Source organism: Silene latifolia, chromosome 1 (genome assembly GCF_048544455.1).
Source record: "Silene latifolia isolate original U9 population chromosome 1, ASM4854445v1, whole genome shotgun sequence".
Classification (NCBI taxonomy): domain Eukaryota; kingdom Viridiplantae; phylum Streptophyta; class Magnoliopsida; order Caryophyllales; family Caryophyllaceae; genus Silene; species Silene latifolia.
In genome coordinates, this window is record NC_133526.1 from 174,610,285 (window position 1) to 174,622,668 (window position 12,384).

Sequence of the window (12,384 nt, forward strand, 5' to 3'; positions counted from 1 at the left end):
GTCAATTAGAATTATCGTAGTTCACCGCTTTAGTTCACTTAAAACGTGATAGATAATAAATTGACATGACCTCTCGCTAAAACTATCAATTGAGACATAGCCTTACCAAATAGTAGAAACCATGAAAACCTATTTCGCGAGGGAGTGCGCTCGGCCACACCGGGGTACAAACCTTGTTACGTAGGGGAAGTGGGTGATGAATGTTAATCCACCGAATTCATGTTGATGAGGGATGTATCGGCCCCACCGTGCCCAAGTTAATGTGGGTTTGGATCATGGACACATTTATTCGAAATTTGGATTGAACTCAACAAAAGTATTTGATAAGGGATGTATCGGCCCCACCGTGCCCTTGTCGATGTGTTTTGGGCTAAAGATAAATGTTAATGTAATTTTATCGACCAAGAGTTCTAAAAGTAGAATCGATTAAAGAGTTAATCCACCGAGTTATATTGATAAGGGATGTATCGGCCCCACCGTGCCCAAGTTAATATGAATTTGGATCTTGGAATCATTTATCATAGTTGGGTAGAGGTCACTATGTAAATGCTTTACTTGTTATTTTCAAGTATTAATAAAACGATAAATGTCAAGTTTTCCATTATTCCGTTGTTGTTATTGTTCTATTTCTTTACCACAATTCATATACGATATCATTTCGTTTTTGATTCAAATCTCCATTAAAATATCGTGACTAAAGACAAATTTGAATTTGCTTCTAAACCTCATATGAACCATTGCTAAGGATCTCTTGTAAAGAGTATAGATTAAAGTTATTCATTATCAAACAGGTTTTTGATTCTTGACTAACACATCTACTTACAATGGATCATTTTTCCATGTACTTAATTGAATTAAGTACCTTGAAGCGATAAATTGTTTTGGTGATTAGATTTTGTAATTCGTAATTGACCAAAATAACGCAACCACTTCAATGAAAGTTTTAAGACTAAAACGAACAAATGAAGAGTGATCTTCGTGAATTCAATTTTGCTTCTCAAAGCAAAGACTCATTGAAATAAGTGGGAGCATTCTCTTAAACTGTTAAGATGAGGACGAGGTTCAAGAAGTAAAAGGAATTGATACAAGGTAATGTTAAAGGTAAAGTTGTTGAGAATGACGATACTAAACCTATCAATCCCAACCGATAAAGTTTCCATTGTCTTAAATGTTGGACACGAGAAAGGAAACTACCCCAAATTATTGAAGAATCAACAAGTTAGTTGTGGGACATCTAATGGGACCTTCTTCTTTAAAAAGTGTTTATTTGATTAAACATAAATTTTGCTAGTGCCACTTCGTCAATATTAGAAACCAGTGGAGGTTTTCATCATTGTATTCGACACATAAGATGATTAGAATATGACGACTAGCAACAATAATGTTGAGAGATAGAGTAATTGTGTACTCAATCTAGTTTTTGGATTTAAAGTTGTACTTAATTGTGACTATTAAGTGCATAAACTCTAAATAAGAATATAAACTTGTTAAGATACAAAAGAGGTTTTCACTTTTGTGACCCTATACACCACGATTTGATGTATGGCTAGCCCATTATCAAGGTGATTATATTCTAAACCAAACTAGAATTATATATCATGAAGATGATGCTAGACTCAAGTTGGTAACCCAAGATTAAACCTTAAAATTTTGGAATAATGAACGCAAAGAGTTAACGAGTACTCTTGAAACCATTAGATTGTTAATGGTATATGCGTATCTTGTATTCAAAGCAAGATGTCTCGTGCCTTTTGGTTGAAAAGGAGATCGAGGTTATAAATCATTTATCCATAATAGGTTGATCATTCTCTTTTACCAACGATTTAAGTTAACGCTAGTGTGTTCACTTAATAAGGTAAATAGAGAAATCTTTTAAGAATTTCAAAGAGTTCAAGGAATCACGATTTAGTCGTGATGGGATTATCAAAGTGAAGACTTTGATATAAGCCAAATGAATTGTGATATAGTATCACAAATTAATCTCTCTTAGCACACATTATGGATTAATGTGTGGTTGGATAAGAAATCAAACGCTATTCGATATGGTTTGGACTTCAATCAAGTTACTTTGAGTTACTTGATCTTCTTGGGGATTTTATCATTTTGTCTAAATTATTTTTCCACTAAATCGAATCATATGAGATATGAAATGGTAAGGGTACCATGGTTGTAAGTTTATCACAAGAAACAAATACTCATTTTTCCCTCTTCAATTATCACGAGTACGACGAGTTTGCGGCTCGTGAAGCTGTCTTTCTAAAATACAAGTTTATTTTTAGAAGACAGAGTGGGAGAAATTATTCAAGAGCCACAAAGAATGTTATGTCGCAAGAAACTGGTCTTTCTTGGCTACATGAGACGTTTTGTGTAACACATTGTTTCTTCAAAAACCTAGGAGGTTAAATTCGTCACTTGTTAAAAATGATGAATTCATGCTACTTTTAAGAAAGTAAAGAGCTTATAACTTACAAAAGAAATTGTTTGATTCAAGTTGATTACTTCTGGAAAGTAATCGACAAAGGACTTACATAAGAATGTTTAAGTCACAACTCAATACAAGGCTTAGAGCCATGAGAATCCGAAATAAAAGGCTTGATTAGTGACAAAGGGTTTTGCACTAATAAAGAGATATTTCAAAGCAAGATTGGTTGCAAAGAGTTTTGCACTAATTGAAATGCTTAAGTATATTTGGATCTTCTTAGGGATTGTGTTTCAATATTATGAAATACATAGCGAATGAATCTAAAACCCACTTCTTCAATAGAAGGAATGTATTCAATACATATCATGAGTTTAGTAGATTCTTGCAATCCTAAGATAATGTGAAACTTAAGAGAGGGTCTTAAGTAGGACATCAATGAGTTAGAATCAACATTTTAATCATGTGATAAAATATTTCTCGATAAGTCGAGAAGTTGTGGTTATACATGAAGTTTAGTGGGAGTTACGGAAATTTTAATTAGTCCGATATGTGGATGACATATTGATCATTAGGAATGATTTAAGACTTTTGGAGTATTATAATACATCTTGAATATCCGGATTTATGAAGATAAATCCACATGATATTAGAGTTAGTAAGAAGTCTTATGTTGATAAGATTCATGACTAGTTCAAATAAATTGAACATATTTGATTGATTTCATTTGCTTCCGCTGCCGAATCAATTAAAAAGAAATGATGTATAACACATCATATGCTTTAAGTATGATGAATTGTTTTCAAAATCGAATTTAAGTAATCTTTACCAAGTGAGCTATAAAGATTACCCTTAAGTGCTTGTAGAAGCATTAAGGCTATGATGCAAAGTGTTTATGATGCAATATTGTGTAAGGGTGTTACACAAGTGACAATTGACAATTGAGATTGCGCATGGTTTCCGACAAAACCATAATCAAAACACATTAAGATGGTTAAGATACCATTGTGGCAATGTTAATTAAGAAGTAGATTTTCTAGAATCGTTCTAGGAAATAAAGAACAATGAGAGATATTTATAACGGAAATTAAGTACACTTGTGATCATGAGATGTGCAAGAAGGATGAGTCCCGCATACTGTGAAAACAGTGGGAGCTATTCTTAGGCTAGAGGGCCTATGTCTTGATTGGATCTCGACACGTACTTAGAAAGTTTTGTAATGCAAATGTATACATTACAAAGGAAAACGAGTATGTAGTGAGGTTGAGTAAGGTACAAGAAATTGATAAAACCTACTAACCAAAGCCTTCTCAAAGGCTAAACATGATGAGTCATGTCATTTCAATTGAATTGAAATGAAAAACTACGTACAAGATCAAATTAGATTATAGAACATGAAATAGTAATCAGGCATTGACTATTCATGTGTGATAATCGCATTTGTCGTTCGAGTTTTGTTTTAAAACTCTTTTATTATACCTTGTTACATCCAAACGGGTTGTAGTGACAATTGAACCCCGTTAAAGTGAACACGGATTAACATTGTATTCGCCCATAGTCACTTGTATGAGGTGACGTCTCGAAGTGACTAGAGTGTGATGCGATTGATGGCAAGTTCAAATGCCATAGAGTCATGTGAGATGACTAGTCGATCACATAGGCAGATTGTTAGGAACACCTTGTCGGGCCTTATGACCGCTTATAGAGTTCTGGCAAATTTATATAGCCTGGTCGTGGCGAGAGCTGCTATAGTATTCAAATGAGTCGATTCTTTTGACTAAAGACTATTCACCTAAGATGGCTCGTTTCGATTAACTTTGATTTGTGTTACTACGACCTTCGTAAATGGGGTCAAATGGGCATATTTTGGGTTATGATGGCTGTGGCTAGTCGAAGGGAATGAGTGCGATAGGAATTGTCCATCCCCTTGTCAGGGTTAAAACAATATCTCAGGGCCACTCGAGGAGTAATGAACTGGAAATGCGTGGCCACGCTCGGAAAGTATCTATGATAGATAAGTCCGGTCAATCAGTTATTCTCCAGATCGAGGAAACCACTCTCGATATGATCACTTGCAAGTACGACCTGAAAGACACCTTGCATTGAGTGGGAGATAGTAATAGGACAAGAGAATTGGTGACGCACACTTGTCGAGGACAAGTGGGAGATTGTTGGGAAATGTGTCCTCAACAATAGTGCGATCACATGATTTAAATATCATTATTAAAATCTCATTTTAAGAATACATGTGGGATGTAATTTTTACAGTCAACTGGTCCACACATATCGGTAATGATTGGTTGACTAGAGTTTGACATTATTTGTCGTGCGTGCGACGGTGGTGATCGTTGATCCCCTTAGGTCATACCTATAGGGAAATACTCTTAATTGATTATTTAATTAATCGTATACCGATATGAGTTAATTAAATTACTTAAAATTGACGGATGATTTTGTGAGTATAATTTACGTATCTTATTGTAAATGTGATTAAATAAGACACGGTCTAAGTAATCGAATTATTTTATTACTTGGATGAAATTATTGTTTACAGAAACAATTGAAACGGAATGAATAAATTATTATAAATACAGAATGTTGTAGTTTATAATTTGGAAACATTTTTGGTACGAGTAATTATGAATTACTAGTCAATTTTGTAAATGACATATTTTATGAGTATGTTGATTTTTAATATGATAAAAAAAATACATTGCATTGTAACATGTCATGTAACATGTTACATGTGACAAAATTGACATATGACAAAATAAAATGGACTACCCATTTTATCTCATGTGTACCGAAAATTAGAGGGTGTTAGTGGATAAATTGTGTTGATTATTTTAATAAGGGAAAAAACACAATTATTACACTCTATATCTAGGCATGCAAGCCTACTCTTCATGGGGAAGAAAAAGGGATCCATGCATTGGCTTCCCAAAACCCTCCAATCGGTTTCCCTTATGGAAAACTAAAATGTTTTCCTCTTATATTCATTCATCACTTCACTAAATATTTTTCTAGTGTAAGAAAAATAAATCTCTCCATAGCTTGTGAAAACTTAGAGAGAAAAATACACAAAACTCTTTCCTTTGGCCGAGATTTTGTAGTGCCAATACATATTATTTTGTGTCATATTTTAAGTAAGACTAATTTTAATACTAGATCATATTATATTAGTCTTTAAGATGTATTCCTTGGGTATATGCTTTTGGGAGGGATTCTACACTTGAATCCTTGTTCTTCCATTTGGAAAGCTCAAGAACAAAAGAGAAGGAGATCTCTTTTGTGCCCATAAAACCGAATCATCCATTGTAAGAATATGATTTCTTCCCCTTTTGTTTATTTGTTTGCATGCATAAAATCCGTATTTAATTTTATGACAAATTAATTTTAACATATATGAGTATGTTAGTATGTTTATGAATCTACATTTCTTTCAGTGAGTACCCTAAGGAGTCCACCAAAGGGTTGGCTAGTACTTAAGCTGACCACTTACTATCAAAATAAGTAACGAGGTCATGCCCCAACTTGGATATAAACCCACCAAGTCAGGAACACAGAGGCTATCAAGCAGTGAACATACACTCGCCAAAGACTATAATGGCCTATCTATGATGAAGGCCGAAATACTCACCTAGGACCTAGTCCCATCTAGTCCCAGCTTGAATACTTTAGCCCACACCACACAAGACAAGTAGGACACCCAATTAACCATAAAAGGGGCAAAGAGTCCAACTTACCAACATAAATGCTAACATTCTATCATGTGAAAGGCTATATAAATGTCTATTCAGCAGACAATCCAACCATATCCTCAATGTCATCAATAACCAAATTATAGCTAACCATCAATATCATAGTCCATGAGAATAAACTACAATGGCTAAAGGCAAACAAGACTCAAGCATAAGGCATCCAAAGCATCCAACAACCAACATGTGAAATGATAATTACAAATATCAAGGCATAACATAAAACCTCCAATAACAACCAATCTTACCTCAAAGAAAAACCCTCGACCCGAGTCCCGCGACGGGTCATCGGTCAAATCGAGGTTGTTGGTTTAAACCTAGTTTGACCAAACTCGTTCGGTCAAACGGCCCCACTCGAGTCTTGGCCTACTTTGGCCCAAATCATAAAATTTATCACAATATAATTCTCATGCTATTTCTAATTTCTATCATGTGAAAAACGAAAGTAACACATTATCAATCACCTAAACACTTAACAAACAACAGGCACAACATTAACTACTAATGTGACATTAATTCGTCGAGTAACTCGGAATAGTTACCTTACGCTAGCAAAGAGACAAGTAATAACTTGAGAAAGCTTCTAAAACCCAAAATTACTCTTCCTCTTCAACCACATATGAGCCACCTAAAAAAATTATGTGAAAGGACGATATTAACGAATTATCTTTATATAAAATATGAGACGGAAATTAATTTAATTATATTTTAAATAAACCAAACTAGCGTCAAAACAAATTATAGACACGGCTCTAAAATTATTATGACAACCTCAAACTCGGCCTAACCACCAACTACACATGGCCTCAAACTCGTGACTTAGCTAGGTCACGCTTTGCCAGGCCACGGCCAGGCCACTAGAGTCCGACACGACCACCACCCCGACTACCCATAGCCACCCTTCACCCTACTTCATAACCTGACCCAAAAATCACCCAAAACAGAACCCAAAAGATGCCTAAATTCGACCCCAACTCCAGTCCTCAAATGCAAAGTGAAAACCCACGATGACGGCTCTCGTCCCGCCCAAAAAAACAGTACCAATCGTCCCCTTAAGACTCCATTCTCGCGCCTAAAAACATTCCTAGCTGAGCCAACTAAGTCAGCATTTAAAACGGTTTTAGAGCGGAAATCCACAAGTATAAAGCAACTCAAAAACAGACCCTAAAGACTACAAAAATCGTCCCAACACAGAGTCCAAATTAGTCCAAAACAATCCCTACATGTCAGTATACACCGTCTCAACTATAAAACACACCAATTATCACCCAAAACAATCCATACATGTCAGCATACACCGTCTTAAATATACCACTTACTAGCTAGCATCCCAAATGATCCCTAGAGGTCAGTATACACCGTCTCAATCATCTCCACATATCAGTATACACCGTCTCAACTATACAACTGACTAATTAACATCCATAAGGATCCCTATATATAATTATACACCGTCTTAATTATAAAACAGACTAACCAGCATTCGAAATAAACATATTTTACAAGTAATATTGAGTAATCTATAATTGTTACCTTTTTCCGATTGAACTAATCATTTATGACTAACAAATCTTCTACAAGACCGTCTATTTTAGTACATACAACCGTCTTATAATAAATATAGCTGAAAATATAAATTGGGTTTGTAAAAATACGTAACGAAAATGAATTTTACTTACAACGGATTGACAGGAACGATGGGAGCAGCAATATGGAACGAAAATCATTGATAACGGATGACAAACGGAGTGGCAGGATCAATTTAAAATCAAAAAAAAATTGAAACAGAACGTAAAAGAAGATAAAGGAAGGGAGAAGAAGAATGATGCGTGAGAAAATGAAAGAATGAGTGACGAGCTTGCTTGCCTGCTATATATTATACGTACGTTTCTTCGTCGTTAAGAAACTTCGATAGTTATTAAAACCGTTTCGAGTTAAATTTAACCGATTTAAGTAAAAGTTTCAGTAATAAAACGGAATCAATAATAAATAAATTTAATGAGTGAAAATAATATAAACTCAGCTAGTTAACGTAAATAATAAGAAATCGGCTTGAAACGGAATTATTAGCGATTTTTACGAAACTAACGGATATTAATAAAAAATTGCTAATTTAGTGAAATAAGCTCAAAATAGCTAATTGGACGGTTTTGTTCCCAAAATCCATCTCGGGTTCACTTAAAACAACTTTCATAAGGACTCGTAAAGAAACGGAAGTTATTAAATAAATAAACTCGAACTAACTTCAATAAACTCGAACTAACTTTAAATAAACTTATTAATGATTATTAAAATTAACGTATCGAATTATGATGAAATTAATTAATTAGCTAAGCATATATATATAAATCGTTAAATGATGTAATTAAATTCAAAATAGCAATTAAAAGAATTTTATCCAACTTAATAAAATACGGGGTGTTACAATCACCCCATTTTTTAAAAAGTTTCGTCCTCGAAACTTGAAAGTATAAATGAAAGGTTATAAAAATAAAACTGAAATTGGAATCGGTAACCAAAACATTTAAAAAGGTCACTTATCGTAAGAATCAAAATTCTTTCAAAAGTTTCAAATAAAATTTTAAAACGTAACGATTCTCATCAAAGGAACGGAAGTGCTCTCGTTGCGCATTCAAGAACATCACATTCCAAATCAAAGATAAAGTCAAAAAGCAAATTATTTGTATAAATCGAAAATCAAAATACTTTCAGAAACATTAATGAAAAGTTTTCAAAAGTATAAGTCTCATTCATGGAACGAAATTGCTCTTGTTGTGCACACAAGAACGCTGACCTTCCAAGTCAAAGACAAATTTAAAACCGAAAATCACTCGTCGACAAGAGTAGAACAAGTTATTAAACGTTTCCAATAACTAGTTCTAACATCCGATCAACGTTAAAATCAAAATAAGAGAAAGGTAATCTACTCAAATTTTCTTTTGCAAAAAGCCAAAATAGAAATAAAGGTTTCACCTTTAAACTAAAAGGGGAGTTAAATTCCGGAAATATAATATTAAACTTTGACAAAGAAGTCATAAATAGATCAAGGTTAATAGAAATTGGATAAAATTTAAAGAAATTTCGGGTCTAGTAATTAAAATTACGATAAATGAGTTTATATTCAAGGAAGGAATAGGGAACTAAATCAAATTTTCATTTTCAGATCTTTAAAAATAGGTTAGGTTTGCAGAAGTGACATAAACTTTTAAGAATGAATCAAAACTGGTAGCTTGAAAGTTTAGAAGTTGTACAAAAAGGAAAGTAACTTAGATAGCATAAAAACAAAGTATGTTAAGAGAGCTCAAACTTAACCAACAAGAGAGCTATAAAGACTTTCATAGGGTAAAAATTGAAGTCAAAATTACAAGGATGTCAAAGATAGAGTTTCACAGGATACAAGTGTCAAACTTAAAGGAGGAGCAAGATGAAGCGAGGAAATGAGGTATGAACGGTAACGCTTATGATCAAGGAGAAAGGAAAATTAGACAACAAGGAAACTTAAGCAACATGTCAAGATGTGAGACTAAAAGAGTCGAATCATAAAGATAACTAGTTAACAACCAGTAAGAGATATTAGAATTAGGGAGGTATTCAAGACAAGGAAATAACGAGTAAACTTTTATACTTAAGAATCAAATCCAACCAAGGTATGAACGAAAGGGAGGAAAACGATTAAAGGTATGAAAGAGGATTTTAAGGCTTAAACCATACGCTTCCTAAAACTTAAGGTTCTCTCTAACAAGGTCACGCCTATTAGGGTATTGTACCTTCATGACAAAACGACCAAATCCCAAACAAGGGTCAAGGTAAAATAAATGCTCGCTTAAGGGGTGATAAATCGGTTAGATACTTCTTCCACCTATCTTATCACATATTAGGATTTCCCTAAAGCAAATCTACCACTCAAGTATAAAAGCATCTCTTTATCTCAAGCACTCGACACAACCTCAATGTTTTAAAAACCAAAGACTCAATTGACAAAGACTTCTCAACAAAGTTCTCAAGAAACAACTAATATCAAATCACATCCCCAATCTATACGGGATTGTTGACATCTAAAAATGGGTTTTCTTCCAAATTCATATTCTAAACTTATCTCATGTTTACTCCTAAGGTGACGACGCTCAACCTACTAAGCTTTCAAATCCCAAACATAAACAACAAAGCCAAGTTCTATAACTTTAATCACATAGGCAACTCATTCCTAACACAAAGAATCTACCAATCAATTATACTCACTTTGTCAAGGAACTAGGTATAAGAATCACTAAGTATGTCTCATCACCTTACCTAAGTCTTTCTAACATCACATCCCCTCAAAACCAGGGTTAAGGGTCAGACACAAACAATCTCCTCAAAAGTCGAATTTTCCAACCAAGGTCAACATTCCTCACAAGAAGGAGTACTATCAAATGGCGTTAAGGGAGGATAAGCAAGGAACAAAAGACAAGTTAGGAGTACAAGCGTAGCTTTTAAAGTAAAACAGAAGGGAGTTTTGAAGGAGGATAAGCACCAAGAGATTAAGAATAAGGCGAGATACAAAAAGAACGAGAAACATCTTCAAGGAAGTAGAAGCATTCTTCAAAGGTTGAACAAATCTTCAATCCTCAGCAAAAGGCACTAAATCTTGATCTTCGTAAAATATAAGTGTCCTTTCAATGGAACGGAGATACTCTTGGCGATCACTCAAGAACATCAATATTCCAATTCAAAGACATAAAAATACATTTTTACACCAACAAATGATAAAACTAATTATCAGACGTCTCCAATAACAAGTTTTAACACTAATTGACGTTAAAACCAGTGAAAAACATTAAAATATTTTCAAAACCTTTAGTTCAATTTTTTTTTTTTATAATAAGGGTAATAACTCCATTAGCTATAGATAAGCTCACGGTCATTGATCCAAGAACGCAACAATTATTAAATGACAATCAACAAACAGGTTAGTACCTAACAAAGAGCAAACACAAAGAGACTACAACATAAGGTCCTAAGTCTACCCATCTTACCCATCTCTCAAGTTTATTATTTTAAGGTCAAGTAATTTTATTGGGGTGCACAAACGTGCGTCGGGAGCAAATATGCTCTGATACCAACTGTGACACCCTCACTTATCGCGGAAAAGTAAACACGTAATTCTAGAATAAAACTGCATGGATATGTTTGTAATAGGTTCAATTGGGTAAAAACCTGTAATTTTAAAACCCGAACTCGTTATAAAGATATCCAAATTGGAAGGTGTCAAACATACAAGGTCTAACTAGAAGTGTCATAACATAACCATCGCTAAAGTCGCGAATAGCAAATTATACAACCAAATGTAAAGAGGGAGACATATGTCCCTAAAATGTATGTGACATAAAAAGTGTTTAAGGGTCACAATAAAATAAAGCCAATCTAGGTTCCAAGGTTACTTTGCTCGCTAGCTCGTCCATGTACCCCATATATGCATCACCTACTGTTATTCGCATTTTATACAAATACGAAAGCCACGATCAGTGGGGAGTAACTCCGAGTTCTCCCAACCACGAAATGTCATAATTAATATAACATGTAAACATAAGAATATGAATACGAATCACATAATGCCTTAGCATATAGATGCTAGACAGTCGTGCTTATCATGTGAACAACAATATAACAACACATAGTCCTAGCATGTGAATACTAGACCGACTCATACTACACTATCATGTGAATCACATAACATCCAGGAATCCAAACTCTATCAACCATAGCCGGCTTGCATCTCACCTTCTATGATTCATAGAATCACCATACAAGAAAGGACAATATATCAAAGACAGGCATAAGTTCTTAGTACGGTCAATAGTCACTCTGTAACTCGAGTCTATACAACGAGGTAGGGAAGGTAATCGAACCGGTATCTTGGCTCAGAGGTTCTATCAAAACATGGCCAAGACACAACACAACCCTAGCCTAAAAATCAAGCAGACCTAGACATGCGGATACACACCACCGCACCCAAGACCCACAATTTTTCTAAAACAAAGTGAGTACCCTAAGGAGTCCACCAAAGGGTTGGCTAGTACTTAAGCTGACCACTTACTATCAAAATAAGTAACGAGGTCATGCCCCAACTTGGATATAAACCCACCAAGTCAGGAACACAGAGGCTATCAAGCAGTGAACATACACTCGCCAAAGACTATAATGGCCTATCTATGATGAAGGCCGAAA